We start from the raw sequence: 21,543 nt of genomic DNA on the forward strand, positions 1-21,543 counted from the left end.
TGAAAGTGTATCTCTTAGGTATGTGGTAGTAGATCATGATAGAACTCTTCGGAAAACCTGTTTCTGGACTTTACCTCATCAGGCATCACTTGGTGTGTGCTGAGGTAATACGTTAATTTTACTATGTAATTGGTTTTGAAACTATTCCCCTAGGGGGAGAAAGATTCTGTCTTAGTCTGGTTTTGCTGCTTCATCAAAATAATACCAACTGGGTAGTTTCTAAACAACATATTTATTGCTCACAGTTCTGGAGGCTGGGAAGTCCAGGATTAAGGTGCCAGCATGGTCACCTGCTAGTGAGGGTCCTCTTTGGAGTTCATGAGCCGGTACCTTCTCTCTATGTCCTCATACGGTAGAAGGGGCAAAGGATCTCTCTGGCTCCTCTCTTATAAGGCACTAATCCCATTCGTAACGTTCCACCCTCATGACTTCAGAAACTTCCAAAGGCCCCATCTACTAATGCTATCACATCAGACATTAGGATTTCAGCATACAAATTTGGTAGATACACAGATATTCAGACAATAACAGATGCTTAAGGGTCAAAGCTTGTTCTAAAGTTTGTAGCCTGGGAGATAGGCAGAATCTGGAAATGTTCAGCTGGTATGTAACTTAGTCTTACATGTTTGAAGATGGTAATGACCCATCCCAGCAGACAGATTGTGCACACAATTGAGAAGAAACAACTGTGCTTTGTGAATAAGAGTGTTTGCCTTGGCAGAAAAGTGTTACGTCTGTTTCTCCTATTATCTATGACTATATTATGCATAATATTAACAAGACACTTAAATACAGGAAATCTGAAACAAAAATGATAGACCAAAAAAAAAGGAAATAAGGGAAATAAGGTGAGCGAGTATTGAAAGGCAGAGGAGGTCTATTAGTAGGCCTGGAAATCAACTGTGAGTAATTTAAGTTGATTAAACACACCATAGAAAATGCAGAGGAAAAGGTTGGTGAGATCAACTAACAGGCAAAGCAAATAGTTTTCTCAACAGTAACATTTTTGCTATATCAGAGAAGAAAGGCTGTACATGATAAGAGATTGAGAAATAAGTACACCAATTCCTTTCTCAGAAGGCTAGAGCTAAGGTGAAAATGAGAACTCCACTTCAGTGTAAGCAAGGAATCACTGTCAGGAAATGACAGTTGTATAGAACAAGAAAGACTCAGAGGCATGAACCAAGAGATAAGAACTTGCCTGGTTTATTCATAAATAACTGGACTCAATTTACCTTGGTTCTTATATTTCTTGGGAACTGGTAAGTATATTCTTACTGTAGTACTTGTTGTCTCTCACCTGCGTTAAAATGTGCAATATCCAACATCAATAACTGACTACTTAGTTTTGTCCTGTATTCCTTGAACCAATTATTTTAAAGCAGCAATAAATAAGCTGTGGCTTCCAGGCCAGATCCTTGCTTGAACTAAGAATGATTATTATGTTTTTAGATGGTTGTAAGAAAAGACAAAGAAAAAAAAAGCAGAGTAGTGGATAGAGACCTAGATAGCCTACAAAGACAGAAATATTTGTTGCCTGGAAGGTTTAAATTTTTAGGGATAAAATTAATATTCACATTCATTTTATATATGTAAATGAATATAATAAATAGATAATGAATAACAAAAGAATATTATACAGCTATAGTGAATGTGAAGATTTATATATACACAATTCAATATATTGTATGAGAACAATTTTGTCCTATGCATTGTAGAATCTGATATCCTATAGGGTGGATTGCTGGATAAGAGAAAGAGAAAAAAAATATTTACTAGTTTCATAGTTCATTAGGGTCAAGAAGAGAGAAGAATGAGCCAAGTTCACTTCATTTTTGCAATTATAACATCACAAAGAAAATGAAGTAAAAAATGTAAACCTGATTGTGAGAGATACATGGAAGGAATGAATGAAAAAGGCAATGAAAGGGTATAAATCACTTCTTTGAGAGCTCTAATGGTAGGAGAAAAGTAAGAAATAGTAATGTAGGTCCTGTGGGTATTGGTAGGTTGTCTTTCAATCTGAGATTTCTCTGCTATCCCTGCTGCTGTCCCTGCCCCAAACAAGTGTCAGAGAGGATGAGAAGTCTATCTTCAAAGCTCTTGTTAAGAGAGACGTTGAACAAATAGACCCACAGAAACACGTAAGTGCATATCTACATTTCTTTTGGGTGGTAGTATTAAATAGCTTCTTCTGTTTTTGTGTGTAAAACACTTCAAACATGCTTCCTCTACTTAGATGCCCATAGGGCCAAGCCAATTGGGCCAGGTCACAGGTAAGAGAAGGAAGACGCCTGTGGCAAACTGGAGAGATTGTGCCCTTCCTAAAATAATTAAAATTATATTAAATTCAAAGAAAAGAAATAAAGCATTTAGAAGTTTTCAACCTATTCTCTCTTTTCTATTAACCTCACCTCTTTTTTCTGGCAGCTGAAGGGGAAGGAGGACGCCTTTTAGTTGGTACCTTTCTTGAAACAGTTCAGTCTAACCTAATTCAGCCTAACCTCAACATTCTTGCATTTCCTCTGTGAATCCATTTACTATCTCCATCTAACTTTCCAAGTTCCTACTGATGACAATAGTCACCATTCTTAGTCACCATTTATTGAGAACTTAAATACATACTAATTTATTTTTTCAGTGGCATTTAACCCTCATAAGTATTGCCCACATTTTCCAAATAAAAATAAAGAGACTTAGAGGAGGTTAAGTAATTTGTCAAAAGTTGTAGTTAGCAAGTGGGCAGGTCTAGGATTCAGGCACAAAGGGTTCAACCTCATGCTCTTAACTGTGAAGTTTAACCCTCCTGGAAGAAGTTAATCACTATTCAAGGGAAATGAGGGGCAGGTGCTGGCTCCCTTTGTACAACAGGAGCCAGAGGGGAAGGTTTAATGGGAAAGTATTCCCACTGAACTTTTCTGTTTCTTTAACGATTGTGCTAAACAGTAACACATCCTTGTTAAACATAATCACTCTCTCTTTTTTTAAGTAAGCTCTATGCCCAACATGGGGTTGAACCCATGACCCCAAGATCAAGAGTCACATGCTCTACCTACTGAGCCAGCCAGGCACCCTCAAACATAATCTCTTTTTGATTCAAACTTTCTAATTACTTCAGAAACTTCAGTGAGTAATTTACATTTCGTACTTTTTGTCTTTAACTTTCAGGACTTTTAAGAAAGGATAATACTGCTTTCTTTTAAATGGGCAGATAATTCTGTAATTTTCTCTATATATTTTAATGTGAACTTTAATTAAAGTATTGCAAATTACCAACTGTAGTATACTTTACATAGATATATCACTTTCCTCAACATTGACTTAATGTGAAATATAGCTCATATTTTTTTCTGGTTAGTCCAGAATTATTAATGATGAGTGGCAAAGACATGTTTTTTTTTTTTTGTTGTTGTTGTTGTTTTTTTTTTAAAGATTTTTTATTTATTTATTCAACAGAGATAGAGACAGCCAGTGAGAGAGGGAGCACAAGCAGGGGGAGTGGGAGAGGAAGAAGCAGGCTCATTAGCAGAAGAGCCTGATGTGGGGCTCGATCCCAGGACTCCGGGATCACGCCCTGAGCTGAAGGTAGACGCTTAACCGCTGTGCCACCCAGGCGCCCCCAAAGACATGTTTTGACACTGGTTTTCACTAACTCTAATTTCCATGTTCCTCATGAATAAACTAAGTTTTCTTTATTCCTATTATTTTCTGACCTCTTCCGTTCAGTTGAAATTTGGATTTTTCAAATGATTCCCCTACCATTTCCAACAGAAGTTTAGCTTTCTCTTTCTCTAGTGAAAGAAAGCCAATCTGCTTCTTACATTTATGTCACTTTCTGATTATTATTCTACCTCTTTGTCCTCCCCAAATTTGAACTTAATGTTAGGAAGTAATGTTGGCTCTCTCTGTTCAAGCCACTGCTGTATCCTCCAGAAACAGTGCCCACTTAACACCTTCCTGAGAGGTCAACTGTGGCTCACCAAGCTCCTTATCATTTTTATAGTTTCATCATTTCTCTCTATGCCATGACCTCAGTTTTCATCCATATCTCAAAATTCAAACTTCTAGGACTCCAGTGCAACAATAATCAGGGGTCTAATGAACTTGAGATAACTAGAAGTTCAAATATTGTAAGCATTAGTAATATAAAAGTCCAACTCCTATCTGCTCTGCAAGTTAATATATAGCTAATATTAAAATTTGTAGTCTGCTTTTTTCCAAAATGCATTATATGCCTATTATACACCAGGCACTGATTCTCTTGTTTCCTTCTTTTCCCAATTAGTGACAATTTAAAAAAAAAAAACAATTTCTTTTCCAAACACTGAGTGACAACTTAGGTTTAAAAAAATGCTGTGGTATATGCTGTTAAACAAAATACAACTGAGCAAATTTGAAGATCTAATTGGCTTTATTCAACAAGCCATGAATCAGGCAGCATCCCAACTAGCAAATAGAAGGGAACTCCAAGAGCTGATGGAAAGGAAAGATTGTTAAAGGGATAAAGGGGTAGAACAGAGAAATCATAAACAAGAGAAAGGATTATTTCAGGTAAGGTCACATTCCTTTGGGGGAAGGCAGGGTGGATTACCTCACTAGTGCTGACCAGGAGATTTCAGACTGACTGGTTAATTATATTCCTAGGAGAGGTTGAAACTGCAGTTAGGTTAGGTCGATTATTAAGTCTTGGTTTACTGACAAGGGCTTAACCCAGGTAACTCCTTTTTGGGTGTGTTGTGTTTTTTTTTTTTAACAGTACCAAATACCCAGTTGTCCCTCCTTCCCATCCTTACTTTTATACCCCCACTCCTACTATCATAGTTTAAATTCTGTTACTTTTCACTTTTGGCCCTTTTAATAGTCTCTTACCTACTTACTTACTATTTCTTCCCCATCTGTTAATCTTCTAAAATACAGTAATAACAATTGTGAGGAATGATGTACATAATTAGATGGCTGCTTGCTTCGCTTAAGGACACTCCAAAGATGCAGAATGTTGGAGAGGGGTCCCTCACCACCTGCTGACTTATGCCCAAGGTCTCAGAAGCTGGAATTTCTACCTTCAGAAATGGGAGACCCAGCACAGAAGTGGAATGAGAAAGTGCCATTGAAGGGCTTATGAACCTTTTGATGACTTCTCAGAAAATGTATATACACATATACATGGGCACAGAATTTTCAGTGTGATTTCAAAGAGATTCTCAGAAACCCTCAGTGTCTTGAACACAGGGGAAAGAACTCTTGTTCCAGACATTCTAAAATTTACTTTTGAATAATGTAACACAACTCTTTCAACACAAATCTAGGAGCTGTGTACTTGGACCAAGTTGTTTATATCCCTTATAGTACTGTTTCTGCCAAATTGCCCCATCCGCTTTTGGCTTGCATAATAGACAACAGCAAGAATTTCTTTTCTACTCGTAAAGGTTTTCTTCCATCCCTTATACATAGACTATACAAATGCACACAATGTCTTACATATTATTTCATAGGTTAACAGATGCTTGGAATCCAGTGTAAAGTTCCGTGGACTAGGCTAAAAATGATCTATAAAGAATAAACTAGTTCTTTGTAAACCAGACTCTGTATATTTTTCACACTCCCTGTTTCCCAGTTTTTCTCTCTTATCATTTCATAAATTCTTTTGGTGTTTCTTCTATGTCATTTGTACTAAAGTGAAACAAAACAAGATGTTTTTATTTTGTCTATACCTTCAGAAAAGTGTTACAATTTAGGCCTAGAGGCTGGCATGGGGGTGCCAGTGATAATCAAAATGAGAAAATCTCTTAATGGATGTGGTTTTCCTCCTTCAATTACCTGGAGATTGTTTTCCAGTGCTAAAACCAGAACATACTGAATTTAACTTTAATTAAGAGAATGAGTGTTAACTTTCATTATGATTTTGTTTCCGCTAACATTTCTCTGTCATTTCATTGACGGTAGAAAAATCCAAAATACACTCCTTAGCCTACTTCAGGTCCTTCAACTGTTCCCACCTATTGCTACAGTTCCAGCAACTCTTCAACACATAGGCCCATGCTGCTGTCAAACCACACAAGCCTGTCTTCTTCTTCTTCTTTTTTTTTTTTTAAAGATTTTATTTGGTTTATCAGAGAGAGAGAGAGAGAGAGAGAGAGCACAAGCAGGGGGAGCATCAGGCAGAGGGGGAGGGAGAAGCAGGCTCCCCACTGAGCAAGGAGCCCAATATGGAACTCAATTCTGGGATCATGACCTGAGCCAAAGGCAGATGCTTAACCAGCTGAGCCACTCAGGCGTCCCCAAGCCTGTCTTCTTCCAAGTGCTAGTGAGTTTCCTAATCTTTGTGCCACTTTTCATTCTATTGATTATGCCAGGAATTTGATGTTCTCAGATGCAGTGCCTATTAAAAACATCATTATAACGTGTTAATACATTAGACAAAAAATATTAAATGACACCTAAAGATGGCTATGTTATTATAAAATGGTATATATGTATGAATATATATATTCATAATCTTTCAACACTAATCTCACCTTCTACATTCTCATAATACTTAAGATATGCTTTGCTTTATATTTTTTAGGCCATTGTATATAGTACTCTCTTTACCTGGAATTTTCCTTCCTCCATATTTCATCTGCCTGTTATCCCTTTCCCATGTAATGACTTTATTTGGGGAAGGCTGGTTTCTACCCTTCTCATCAGTTCCCCTCGCACCCTATCCAATTTCTATTATATCACACCTTATTTTACCTCCCTGCTCATTGTCTTATTTCATCACTGTGTCCCCCGTGCCTATACAGCACCTAGCATGTAGAAAGCATTCAAATGAATGAAAGTTGGTGATATTGAAATATAGGTATAACTGGGGGCACTTGGCTGGTGTAGTCAGTAGAGCAAGCAACTCTTGATCTCAGGGTTGTGGATTCAAGCCCCACATTCAGCATACAGTTTACTTAAAAAAATAAAATAAAATAAAACAAAAATATAGGTATAATTGGTTTTGAGGACTTAAATGATATTAGTTATTGAAAGTTGTAAAAATACTTATACCTTTGACCCAGGAGTCAAAAATTTAAATGCTTTCAAGGCAAGGGTCACACGAGTAATGTAAATGTACAGTGTGGCCTGAGGGAGGGTAGTGGAAACAGGATACCATATATGCCTCACCTAAACATATTCAATTTCACCTTTTTATAAATACTGTAAATACAAGCCAAACAAATCATAACCCTTGTCTCACTCTTATTAAGTTGTACTAAAGAGGGGCGCCTCGGTAGCACAGTCATTAAGCATCTGCCTTCGGCTCAGGGCATGATCCCGGCGTGCCGGGATCGAGTCCCACATCGAGCTCCTCCGCTGGGAGCCTGCTTCTTCCTCTCCCACTCCCCTCTGTGTGCCCTCTCTCACTGGCTGTCTCTCTGTCACATAAATAAATAAGATCTTAAAAAAAATTAATAAATTGTACTAAAGAAATAATTCCTTAGAAGAAAAATGCATATTCATAATAATGTTACTTGTGAATTTATCTGTAAAAAGGGGGGAATGATCACGAATTAAATAGCTAGTAATAGGGAATTTACTAAATTTAAATGTGGATTATATCCACTAAATGTCATATATTCTTTAGTATTAAAATAATCCCCCAAACTATGTACTATGGAAAATGCTTTCACTATTGAAAATAGTGGAAGGGATAAAGGAAGACTATATGTTTGCTATAATTGTGACCATGTAAAAATGTGTATCCTTGTTAAAAAAGAAAGGATTATGCAAAATGAATATAGTTATATTAGGGTGCTCAAAATAGAAATGATTTTTTTAAATTTTTCATTTAAATTCAAATTAGTTCACATATAGTATATTATAATTATGTTTCAGGGGTAGAATTTATTGATTCATTAGTTGCATATAACACCCGCTGGTCAGTACATCAAATGCCCTTCTTAGTCCCCATTACCCAATTACCCCATTTCCCACCCACATCCCCTCTAGCAACCCTCAGTTTGTTTCCTATAGTTAGGAGTCTCTTATGGTTTGCCTCCCTCTCTGTTTTTTTTTTTTTTAAAGATTTTATTTATTTATTTGACAGAGATAGAGACAGCCAGCAAGAGAGGGAACAAGCAGGGGGAGTGGGAGAGGAAGAAGCAGGCTCCCAGCGGAGGAGCCTGATGTGGGGCTCGATCCCTTAACGCCGGGATCACGCCCTGAGCCAAAGGCAGACGCTTAACCGTTGTGCCACCCAGGCGCCCCCTCCCTCTCTGTTTTTATCTCATTTTATTTTTCCTCCCTTGCCCATATATTGATCTGTTTTGTTCTTAAATTCCACATATGAATGAAGTCATACGGTATTTGTCTTTCTTGGACTTATTTCACTTATTATAATACCCTCTAGTTCCATCCACGTCATTGCAAATGACAAGATTTCATTCTTTTTGATGTTGAATAATAGTCCAGTGCGTGTGTGTGTGTGTGTGTGTGTGTGTGTGTGTGTATACACCACATCTTCTTTATCGACTCATCTGTTGATAGATATCTGGGCTTTTTCCATAGTTTGGCTATTGTGGACATTGCTGCTATAAATATTGGGTTGCATGTGCCCGATTGAATCACTATGTTTGTTTCCTTTGGATAAATACCTAGTAGTGCAATTGCTGGGTTGTAGGGAAGCACTATTTTCAACTTTTTGAGGAACCTCCATACTGTTTTCCAGAGTGGCAGTTCCAGCCTGCATTCCCACCAACAGTGTAGGAGGGTTCTCCTTTCTCTGCATCCTTGCCAACATCTGTTGTTTCCTGACTTGTTCATTTTGGCTATTCTTACTGGTGTGAGGTGGTATCTCATTGTGGTTTTGATTTATATTTCCCTGATGTCGAATGATATTGAGCACTTTTTCATGCATCTGTTAGCCATTTGTATGTCTTTGGTGAAATGTCTGTTTGTCGTCTGCGAAGAATGACAGTTTGACTTCTTTGCTGATTTAGATGCCTTTTATTTCTTTTTGTTGTCTGATTGCTGAGGCTAGGACTTCCAGGACTTCCAGTACCATGTTGAACAGTAGTGGTGAGAATGGATATCCCTGTTTTGTTCCTGACCTTAGGGGAAAAGCTGTCAGCTGAGCTTTTGAGGATGATATTTGCTGTGGGTCTTTCATACATGGCTTTTATGATGTTGAGGTGTGTCCCCTCTATCCCTATATTGTGGAGGGTTTTGTTTGTTTTTTTTTAATCAAGAAAGGGTGCTGTATTTTGTCAAATGCTTTTTCTGCATGTATTGAGAGCATCATGGTTCTTATCCTTTCTTTTATTAATGTGGTGCATCACGTTGATTGATTTGATATTGAGTCACCCCTGCAACCCAGGAATAAAGCCCACTTGGTCATGGTGAATAATCCTTTTAATGTACAGTTGGATCCTGCTAGCTAATACGTTGGTAAGAATTTTTGCATCCATGTTCATTAGGGTTATTGGTCTGTAATTCTTCTTTTTAGTGGGGTCTTTGTCTGGTTTGGGGACAAGGTAATGCTGGCCTCACAGATTGAGTTTGGCAGTTTCCCTCCCATTTCTATCTTTAGGAACAGTTTCAGAAGAATGGGTATTAATTCTTCTTTAAATGTTTAGTAGAATTCCCCTGAGAAGCCATCCGGTCCTGGACTCTTGTTTTTGCGAGGTTTTTGATTACTGATTCAATTTCTTTGCTGGTTATCAGTCTGTTCAAATTTTCTATTTCTTCCTATTTCAGTTTTGGTAGTTTATATGTAGGAACGATTTTTTTTTTTTTTAAGTTCAGCATTTAATTATTCTGTTGTTTCCCAATCCCAATCTCTGGAGAAAACTTTTGAGATAATCTTTCAGAATCTTAGAAGATGATACCTAGCAAGCAGAACCAGGTTACTTTGGGTAAGAACTAAAGAATATGAATTGTGAGCTAAGCTAGAAATATCATTGTCATAGCAACCTCCAAAGATTTCATAGAAAAAGCATGGCTTGGTTTTTTTTTTTTTTTATGGAGATGACAAACAAGATCCCTTTTGAAATAGCTCTGATAAGATACAGTAAGTTTGAGAATGAGTTTTACTGAAAAATTATGATAAACTGCCATAACCTTAAGAACAAAAGTGAGAATCCTTAGTTTAAGCTTAGCACATTTTGTGTACTGATTACGTTTTAGTGATGTAATGCTGATGTGATGCCAATCTTCCCTGCATATAATAACTTATTTTATAATAAATATTAATAATAATATAATTCTATAATGATAATAATGGTTATTCTTAATTAAGCTTAGTTCTTCTCAAGAGGGATTTGATGTATTTTTCTGATTCTTTACAAAGACTCAATTATGTGTTTTCAGTGTTCTTCTGTGATACTTTTTGTAACCTCCTGGAAACAGAGGCCTATGGAAATATTGTCACCATCAGTGGAAATTGTTATAGCTTCTTCCTTGGAGAGGGTGTATTCCATCAGTCTCAATGCCTCACTTGTTAAGCTGATTTGCCATCCTAAGTGACAAATCTTTTCCACATCCAAGCTTCCTGCAAGGATTTATATATTTAATCCCATTCTGTTTGAGTTTAGATCAAGAATGCCCCTTAGATTATTTTATGAAGACTGGTTTGCTGTAGTTTGCAAAAGCTGGCCCAGCCTACTGGCCATGTAGTGTTTTGAAGGTTTCCTGAATGGCTAATGAAATCCATGGCTTTGTATAGCAACTAATGTACTAAAACTGCTAATTTTTTGATCATGTTAAAACCATGAAGGTTACTTGACTTCACTTGGAAAATCTGTCTCTCTGATGGCATACTCCAGTGGTGATAACTTTGGCATCTTGCACAAATAAGTACCCTAGATATAGGGCCATATAGTTAAGGAGGAAGAGATTGTCAGTAAATACATTAAAGAGGATAATATTAATTAGCATTTTTTTTCAGTTGAGATAGATTTATGTAAATCTGGGTTTATCATAAATAGCAATATACTCCAAGTATCATATTTCTCATACCACATACAAAATGCTGAGTCTAGCTTTCTATGTAACATTAAAAAAAAAAAAAACAACACATATACATAGTTAAATCACCTATTATCTCAAAGTAAGGGCCTGTGTGGTGGCATCAGGAAGCATTATTATGTGAGCCAAAATTAACAAGGCGTGGGGCTGAGTTTGAAACCTGTGCCATTTAGGCCTCATCTCTGAAACCGGCTCCGGATTATCTTTAAACTAGTACCTGTCCACTCAGTTTCTAAATGAATTAAATATATACCATAAATATCTTGGTTCTTCTAGCCAATTTATTACATTTTCTGAAGCCACTGGTAAAATTAACCTTTTTAACCATCTACTGAGAACAGGGGTCATGTTATAAATAAATGGAAGTACTGCCTTCTATTTCCATTTTCCACAAAATTACACCTCAGATTTTTAAAGAAGTATTTAGTTCTTATGATAGTGTATGAATGGGATCTGTCCACTCATTCATTCAACACTTACTTAGTGAGCTGCTGCTTGATATAAAAGATTGTTAGTGAGTTAAAAAAAATGTTTGGGGGGTTTCCTGTCCAGGTAGTCATGCAGCTAATCACCACTCATACTGACTTTTTGAATCAGAAAAAAAAAAAAAAAAGGAGTTGAACCAGTATTGTGAAATTTTGCACACAAATGGTCATCGGGAGCAGAGAACGGAAGATGGTATTCACTGAAAAATATGTGACTATTCTATAGTCAAGTAATATGTATCTTAATCATCTACCTTTCAATTTAGGAAAAATTAATCTAACAAATCATTCTGTAAAACCCTTACTGCTTTGACTCAGATAAAACCTGCTGCTAATTTGAGGCTTTCTAAAATTAAAGTCATAAGAAAGTTGAGTAATTAATAACCTTGAAATTTAGGAAAGTGACTGACATGGACTAGCCAGGATGTTGTTTGCAACAGCTTGATTTATGTAATCTTGCCCTAGTCACTCTTTTAGAAATCAGCCTGACAATAAAAAAAATAAAGTTCTACCTTCAAATATTAGTAAGCCTCCTGATGAAGTTTTCCATATTAATCTGAATTGATTTATAAAATGTGATAAAGGAATGGGAGACATCTAAATTTAGTTTCTTTAATTTACTAAACAGCAACATACTTTTCCAATTTACTTAACTTCAGAATTTTCATTTTTACAGTTTAAACCAGGAAAAGCACCTTTATTGGCCTATTTTCTTTTCTAAAATTCTAATACAGGTTGTTGTTAAATATCTTCATAAAATAATTAATAAAATGAGATCAATAGCTATGAAATAGCTGAAGTTTCTCAAACAATTATAACAAAGTAACAAAGTAATAATTCTAAAGGTGTATCTCAAGAAGGATTAAGCTGCATAAATATAATGTTTAATGCTCTTTCTCTAAAAATAAGAACTTTCTATCAGAAATATGTAACATGTTAATAACCTTGGTATGGAACTGAGATTCTCCCTTCAGCAGAAAGCAGTCAGGGCACATGTGAGTGATTTTTTTCCTTTGGCTATGTTCCTAATGCATTTCCTGTCATGGTCTCATGGTGTTAACAGCATTTAAAGTGTATTCTTAAGCATTTGTTAGTTAAAGAAACTCAACGTAAAGCCCCAATCTGGAGGCACCTGGGTGGCTCAGTGGTTATTAAATGGCCAACTTTTGGTCTTGGCTCAGGTCATGACCTTCCAGTTGTGGATCGAGCCCTGTGTGGCTCTGTGCTTAGCGTGGAGTCTGTTTGAACTTCTCTCTCCCTCTCCCTCCAGCTCATGGTATCTCTTTCTCTCTATCTCAAATAAATAAATTAAAAATTAAAAAAGGGGCGCCTGGGTGGTGCAGTCGTTAAGTGTCTGTCTTCCTCTCAGGGCGTGATCCCCGTGTTCTGGGATCGAGCCCCACATCAGGCTCCTCGGCTGGGAGCCTGCTTCTTCCTCTCCCACTCCCCCTGCTTGTGTTCCCTCTCTCGCTGGCTGTCTCTCTCTCTTAAATAAATAAATAAAATCTTTAAAAAAAATTAAAAAAAAATAAAGATACAACCTGACCTTGCTGAGTGGTATAAAATTAATTAAAAATTGCACCTCATTGGAATCTAGGGTGTTAACAGGATTTTTTTGCACACTTAGCTCTTCAACTGATTTGTTTTGGATTCTGGATAAATGATTTGGTACCTTGGTTAAGTGAGCTTGTGAAGAAATTTTGATATATACAACCATTTCACATTGAGCTAATAGCTACGTTTGCCAAGTATTTTGTGGGAAGAAAAGATTACAGAGCAAAGAATGCTAGGTTTCCTTAAGAGCACTGCACTGTAAGGTGTACATAAGACTGGGCAATTACTGGGGAGAAAGAAGCCTGACAATAAAGGGCAAATATATGCAACTCCCTTCTTTTGCTGAAAATCTGTCCCAGTTTCATGCTATTATATATTAAAATAATACTGTGTTTTCCACTAATGAAACTATTATAATTCATGGGGTATGTTTTACACCAAAGAGTCTGTATCCACAACATATTATAAAGACAAAAGTATGATTATAAGATATCATACTCCACTCATTAAAGTAGTAAAAATCCCATATATTTGAAAAAGATACACATCTTTATATTAAAACTACATTTCTACTGTATTGTAAATTATAACTACAGAAAATTAACACACTAACTTAATTACCACTTATTTACACCAAGCCTTTTCCCCAGCAAGAAAGATATATGTATATAGGTGTTTGTGTGAGTTAGATGACTAGCATCTTTTAAAAAAAACTGTCCAGGAGGGGCACCTGGCTGGCTCACGCAGTTAAGCAACTGACTTTTGGTTTCAGCTCAGGTCATGATCTCAGAGTCATGAGATTGAGCCCCGTGTTGGGCTCTGTGCTTAGGACAGAGTCCACTTGGGACTATCTCTCCCTCTTCCTCTGCCCCCATCCCCCTGCTCACTCTCTCTCTCAAATAAATAAATAAATAAATAAATAAATAAATAAATAAATAAATCTTTTTAAGAAAAAAACCATCCAAGAAAGTTTGGAGTAATGGATTTTCACGTAGCTTGGGGAGGTAATCAGAATCATTCTCCTTTATTTCTTTAATTCTAAGGTACCGTATGTTGTATGATATGCCCTTAAATTAGTAACACTTATTCTGGAGAGAGAAAAAGCTGGTATAGCAAATGTGCACATTAGGAAAAAAATTTAGGTTTTGTAAATTTTATAATGATAAAAGTATCAAAATGCAGTAAATATTTTTATTTACTTTAAAATTAAATTTAAATTCAAGCTTAATTCCTACAGCAATTGTTAGAAAATTTTATTATGCAATCTTTGCTGAGGATAATTTATAATTTATTATGATTAATTTAGAAATTTCCATCCATTTTAAAATTCAAAACTTTGGCTAGAACCATCAATTATCTGAAATTCTCAATGTATTAGAGGTCAGTGCCTCTGTTGATCCTATAGTGAGTTTCATAGAGAGTACAGCAGATAAAGTCCTTGCTGAGTAATTTACTGATGATGAATAATGAATTGCTCCCATTTGCTCATGATTCTGATCCTTTGAAATCAATGAAATACCAAAAGAATGAGTATACAGTTACTAAGAAGAGTGAATATTTTAGCTTACTCACAGACTCTGAAGCAAAGGCACATTTTATGCATCAGTGTAAAGAAGTGTATTTTGGGGAAAATAATTCTAGTTACCGTTAGAAGGTAGTGAACTTTGGGGCTTCATTTATTACTGGTGAGAGTTTAGAGCCCTCTAGACATTGACATGATGGGCTTATTTTAATCAGCAATTACAAAGATTGACTAATGCTAGATATCAATAAGTAGAAACTGGGTAAAAATCAGTTTTTCCTCCTTGTACAACACCTAGACAAATCCTATCAAAGGGTAGAATTAAACAGGCAAGGGACAATGTAATCAAGACTACTACAATAGGGGAGAGCTTGGACCCAACTCTGCTGAAACAAAAGGCAGGAGAGTTTTTCAGTGCTGGAGCGAGCTAGTGCAATAGTACTGGAGGGCGAGCTAGTGCAATAGTACTGCAGGACACCAAGGGGGGGCAGATTGGTCAGTGGCAATTATGCCATCTGTGTTTTCTAACTGGCACTTATTGAAGTAGACTCTTACCATCCCACAGAGATTCGGGGTGCTATCTTTCTTGATTATGTTTCAAACACAGGTCATTGGTTGTGAACTTTTTTTAAGAGGTTGGAAGAGATTTACATCTCAAAGGGACAGAGAAAGAATTTACAGTTGCAAGTTTTCTTGTTTTTTAAAGTTATATTTATTTATTTGACAGAGAAAGAGGGAGCAAGAGAGCAGAAGCAGGGGGAGTGACAGGCAGAGGGAGAGAGAGAACCAGGCTCCCTGCTGAACAAGAAACCCGAAACAGGTCTCCATCCCAGAGCCCTGGGATCATGACCTGAGCTGAAGGCAGATGCCTAACTGACTGAACCACCCAGGCACCCCCAGTTGCAAGTTTTCTAAAGCAAATGCTTTAAGTAAGGAGAAGTTAGGGGCCTGTAGTCAGGAAGAAACCATCTAAAGTTAAGTCAAGCTCAGAGGAATGTTAAGTCTGGTTGGTCAACTAAACCTGGAATGCAGATACAGATCTGTTTGCCAACACTAGAGAAAAGCCTGTAAGAACAGGAAGCTCTCCTAATCTTCCCTTTGCCCTAATCTGATTTAGATGTTTCACTTACGTGTTCTCACAGGGGCACAGTCTTGCCAATATCACAGAATTTATCAGGACTAATTGCAATTTTTTTGTCTCTTTACTGCTGTTGACACTAGACTATAATAAACTTCATAAGGACAGAGATCCTGTTTACATTTGTAATCTCAGGACCTGCTGTAATGCCTCCTACCTTAGAGTACCTCAACCGATGGCTGCTAAAATAAACTGAATCCTGAAAAATTCAGAAAAAGGAAGCTGAGCCGGGGAATAAGAATGTCAAAAGAATTACAAAAGAACTAAGAACCTTTAGTTTGGTAAAACTGAAGGTTGTAAGGGAATATGATCAGAGACCATGTATTCCTGGAAGGTAAGAACTGTTCTAGTAAATCTTAGAAAACCAAAAGTGGGCCACACACAGTGAAGATAATAATAGGAAAGGAAGCTCACACTGAATGTTCTCTGTATGGTAGATATCATACTAGCATATCCAATTTAATCCTTTGAAAGGAAAGGAAAGCATTGCAAGCCCCACTTTGTACATAAGGAAACTGACATCTAGAGTAGCCATATAATTATAAACTTAAATTATGGCAAATAATCAACACTTTAAACTTTGTGTATTAGATCATACCCCTAAGAAGGGATCACCCCCAAAATAGAAATAGAATTAATACAGTATTAGATATATCTTTAAATGCTAGAGACAAGGAAGGTTATATGTTTGGGGTACCTTCCAAACTTGTGAAGGTGGTGTCACCATGGGAGAGTGTCTTTTAGCAGAACTGTCAGCTATGCATTATTGGGTTCGCATTAGTGGGGCTCTTCTCTTGTACTTAGGACATTCTCCATGATTCTTCAGTAACAAAATATCTTTGTTTCTTTGATTCTGTTATCACTGAGAAAGATTGTTTAAAGGAACAACCTTTTTTGTTTTTTTCAGATACACATTGGGAGTGCTATATATTAAGTCTCACAATGTGCTAGAGATGTACTAGTAGTCTGCTTAAATCTCCCCACATGTCAGTACAGGAAATAGTAAGGCTACTGATGCCAGTCCCATCTGGATACTTCTGAACTGAAGAGGGAGGTTTGGGACAAAAGCAAACAGGTGCAGAGAATTTAATTAACAATTCGGTTTGATCTGAAAGCCTGATCAAATTCAATTATCCATCTCAGGCTTATATGGAACTTAAAACAATAATAATAATTTAATAATTTAAGCTAGTCAATAAAAGGAACATCTTCTTTGTTTCTTTGAAATCCTTTGGTGAATCCCTTAACTTGTCATCTCTCTGATTTTACCCTTTTCTAGAAAAAACCATACTGGGAGGAAGTAAGATCTACTGCTTTTCCAATGTACTGTTGGCATTCTTCCAAGTCTTCTGGAAAACACTATCTATCACTTATATTCCTATAGAACTATGAATTGCAATGAAGAACCCTCTTACACAGCCTCTTACACAAAGCCTCTTAGACAAAAGTATCAGGATATTCTTAAAGAAACTATATACAAATGGGTATATTTAAAATAATTGTTAGTACATCATCATGCCCCAATAAGAATGCAAGGTTGCTTAGCAACAGGATTAGGCAAACTTAACAAGAAAATGCATGGAAACAATGGTGAAAAGTGATTGAAATCTTAAAAAGGCAAATTCTTTGAACTAAATTTTTGTGAAAAGATAACACATCATGGGGAGAATGAGTTCTTTTAATCTAAAATTGTTTCCTGATATTGGTGCATCATTATTTCAAGGCAAAACATCAACTACTTTCTGTAGAGTGGATAGAGCAATAATACTTATAGTCTTCACATAATTTAGGATACTTAAAAAAGATTTTTTTATCAGGGTTAGCTTGAAAATTATATTTCTGTATTGTCCCATTAATTATCATTAAAACCATAGAGATATATAAAGGTGCTTAGAAAAATAAGTAAACACTGCAAGTATATTTGATTAAACTACAAATGTTCTATTTTTATGTCATCGTATATAATAGACAATTAAAAACTCAAAAATTATATTCTTATCTTTTAAATTTGAACATAAACACATATGAAAACAAACATTCTCTAATTCTCATTTCCAGTTTTTAAAAAAAGAACCTACAAAGCACTGTCTCTTTGGGAATATTAGATTGACTAATTTTTGACTAGTTTGACTGACTGGGCTAATTTTGTACTATAATACCTGTAAAATTACTGACTTGCTTCTGCTAATGACAATGAAAACAAATCTGGTTCTGGTACGCGTGGGCTCTCTTGATGTAAATGCATAAACACTCAGCAAATTCAGTCAAAGGATAAGCTCAGGTCTGAATGGAGAGGCAGAAAAATTCCAACTCTAATCCTAGTCCTGTCCCTGCTTTCAACAACTCACTTAACCATTCTAGACCTCATCTCCTCCTCTATGAAAGGAGACCTCCTTCTTGTCAGGTCTAATACTCCTGATGCCCATGTCCATTTCTTCTTCTCATGGAAGAAGTGGTTGTTTTATTGAATTGGTTATTTGGCTACCGTCTTTATGAGAATATTAAAAGTAGCAGGCCTATCCATCAACACTGTTCACATATCTAGCAGAAAAATTTCACTACCGGTTTTCTTTTTGCTTTTTCTTTGTGTGTGATTATATGTTGTAGCGATAATTTTTAGTTCTGGAAGCTTAAAACATGCAGGTGCAGATGAAATATGCCACAGCCCTTGATACCAAGCCATTCTGTTTTAAAACAACTGGCTTTTTTGCAGCCTTTAGAAGAGGTCTAGATGAGCACATCTGTTTACTTTTCTTAAGAAGTTTTATAACATTACCAAAAGGTCATCCTTAAACAGTCAGACAAGGGCAACAACAAAATCTTGGAAAATAGCCAGCCCATCAATAAAACAAATGCAATGGACTATTTACAGATACTAAGTTTAAATAGGCAGCAGAATACAAGAGTTGGGGGAGGATGCAGGAGAGCTGCTTTACAGATATAGCAAAGTAATAGTTTGAAGAGATGCCTTATAATATTAAACTGTTGAGAACCAATAGCAGTAACCAAACCTGGCTCCCAGTAATTGGTAAAGGTGTATTTATAAAGAAGTTGGAAGCAACAAGTGTAAGATATAAGTCACAGAAGCAGATTCATGGGCCACACCCACACTGGGTCCTATATGCCGTTTTCAAAAAAAAGAGAAATTGATGTAAATATTTTAATTGCAAGGAAGCGAAACAGTGGTTTTTGATCCCACCAGTTGATGCCAGGCCAGGTTTTCTATTATGCAACTGAGGATGTAGTCCCACAATACTGAAAGCAAAGTAGTCGAGATGATACTCTTTTCTTCCCATGATAATACCACTTCTACTAATAATTCTAAGGAAATAGAAAGCTTATAACAGAGAGCACATTAGAACAGCATCACATATTTAAACCCAGAAACTTAATATTGACACAGAAGAAAATAAGTTTAGGAGGAGAGAAAGCTACAGAAATCATCAATAAAGACTTTGTACCTTCAGTTGAAATTTGTAAAATTATAAACAGAAATGGAGAATTCTTAGCCACCTGCACTGGGGAGCAGGTGGACCGCGGACCCGCACCCTGGAACAGCAGACTGAGTCCGTGAGGCGGGAGCGTGCGCCACCAAGCATCTCACGGAGCTCCGGAGCTCCGGAGTGCTCACTGGATCCAGGCTGAGACCAGGAGGTCCGGGGGGGCTGGCGGCTGGCGGCTGGCAGCTGGAGGGCCACCTGCATGGGGGAGCAGGCGGACTCGCGGTCAGCACCCGCGAGACACCATACTGAGACCGGAGCTCCGGAAGCCCGCGCGGGGCGGCTGGCGACTGGCAGCTGGCGGGGTTGGAAACCCAAAGCACAGAGCCACGCCGGCCCTGGAAGTGAGGGCTGGGAAGCCGGGTGTGGGGCGCACAGCCTGGGATGCTGCAGGGTTGAGCAGCACCAACAGAAACAGAGTTAAAGTGGCCAGAACATCAGTGGAGAACGATCCGCGATCCCTCTGTTCTGAGACAGAGGCTGAATTTCGGCCGCTACTGCTCCGACTCTCAGAAGAGGCACAGCAAACCGCCAGGGAAAGCCGCCAGAGAACAAAAGCCCGGAAATACCGGCTCGCAGGGTGCCCATCCCTATCCTCCCTCACAGGGGACACGGAGACTCTACCCAAACAGGGTTTTCTGAGTACAGGCCGGCAGGCCCCTCCCCCAGAAGGCAGGCTGAAAAATCAAGAAGCCCACAACCCAGGGCGCCTGAGTGGCCCAGTCATTAAGCACCTGTCTTCCGATTAGGGTGTGATCACAACGTTCTGGAAAGGAGTCCCTCATCGGGCTTCTCCACTGGGAACCTGCTTCTTCCTCTCCCACTCCTCTGCTTGGGTTCCCTTTCTTGCTGACTGTCTCTCTCTCTCTCAAATAAATAAATANTGCCCATCCCTATCCTCCCTCACAGGGGACACGGAGACTCTACCCAAACAGGGTTTTCTGAGTACAGGCCGGCAGGCCCCTCCCCCAGAAGGCAGGCTGAAAAATCAAGAAGCCCACAACCCAGGGCGCCTGAGTGGCGCAGTCACCAAGCACCTGTCTTCGGATTAGGGTGTGATCACAACGCTCCGTAAGGAGTCCTTCATCGGGCTTCTCCACCGGGAACCTGCTTCTTCCTCTCCCACTCCTCTGCTTGGGTTCCCTTTCTTGCTGACTGTCTCTCTCTCTCTCAAATAAATAAATAAACTCTTTAAGGAAGAAGCCCACATCCCTAAGATCTCTATAAAACAAGGGCGCACGGCCTGGGTCCCAGTCAACACTTGGGCTCTGGACAACCCTGCAATCTCTCTTCATCAGAATGACGAGAAGGAGANCCAGTCATTAAGCACCTGTCTTCCAATTAGGGTGTGATCACAACGTTCTGGAAAGGAGTCCCTCATCGGGCTTCTCCACTGGGAGCCTGCTCCTTCCTCTCCCACTCCCCTGCTTGGGTTCCCTTTCTTGCTGTCTGTCTCTCTCTTGCAAATAAATAAATAAAATCTTTAAGGAAGAAGCCCACATCCCTAAGATCTCTATAAAACAAGGGTGCACGGCCTGGGTCCCAGTCAACACTTGGGCTCTGGACAACCCTGCAATCTCTCTTCATCAGAATGACGAGAAGGAGAAGTCCCCCCCAGCAAAGAAAAGATAATGAGTCTGTGGCCTCTGCCACAGAATTGGCCTCGGCCACAGAATTAATACATATGGATGTATCCCAATTATCAGAAATGGAATTCAGAGCAACAATGGTCAAGATGATGAGTAAACTTGAAAAAAGCATCAGAGAAAGCGTTGCCAAAAATATAGAATCCCTAAGGGCAGAAATGAGAGCGAATCTGACAGAAATTAAAAATACTATGAGCCAAATGCAGTCAAAACTAGAGGCTCTGACGGCCAGGGTCACCGAGGCAGAGGAACGCGTTAGCGAATTGGAGGATGGGTTAGTAGAAGAAAAAACGAAAATAGAAGCTGGTCTTAAAAAAATCCACGCCCACGAATGTAGATTACGGGAGATTACTGACTCTATGAAACGATCCAATGTCAGAATCATCGGCATCCCTGAAGGGGTGGAGAAAAACAGAGGTCTAGAAGAGATATTTGAACAAATTGTAGCTGAAAACTTCCCTAATCTAGCAAGGGAAACAAGCATTCGTGTCCAAGAGGCAGAGAGGACCCCATCCAAGCTCAACCAGGACAAACCTACGCCACGGCATGTCATAGTGCAATTCGCAAATATTAGATNAGATGGGTTAGTAGAAGAAAAAACGAAAATAGAAGCTGGTCTTAAAAATCCACGCCCACAATGTAGATTACGGGAGATTACTGACTCTATGAAACGATCCAATGTCAGAATCATCGGCATCCCTGAGGG

At 38.1% G+C, this 21,543-nt stretch overlaps 1 protein-coding gene across 3 annotated transcripts in view; it reads left to right on the forward strand.

The window, feature by feature from the left end:
- Positions 1–21,543, forward strand: part of PKIA (cAMP-dependent protein kinase inhibitor alpha) — a 99,409-nt gene that overhangs the window by 22,620 nt on the left and 55,246 nt on the right. The gene's annotated exons all lie outside the window — the stretch shown is intronic.

Source organism: Ailuropoda melanoleuca, chromosome 9 (assembly GCF_002007445.2).
Source record: "Ailuropoda melanoleuca isolate Jingjing chromosome 9, ASM200744v2, whole genome shotgun sequence".
Taxonomy (NCBI): Eukaryota; Metazoa; Chordata; class Mammalia; order Carnivora; family Ursidae; genus Ailuropoda; species Ailuropoda melanoleuca.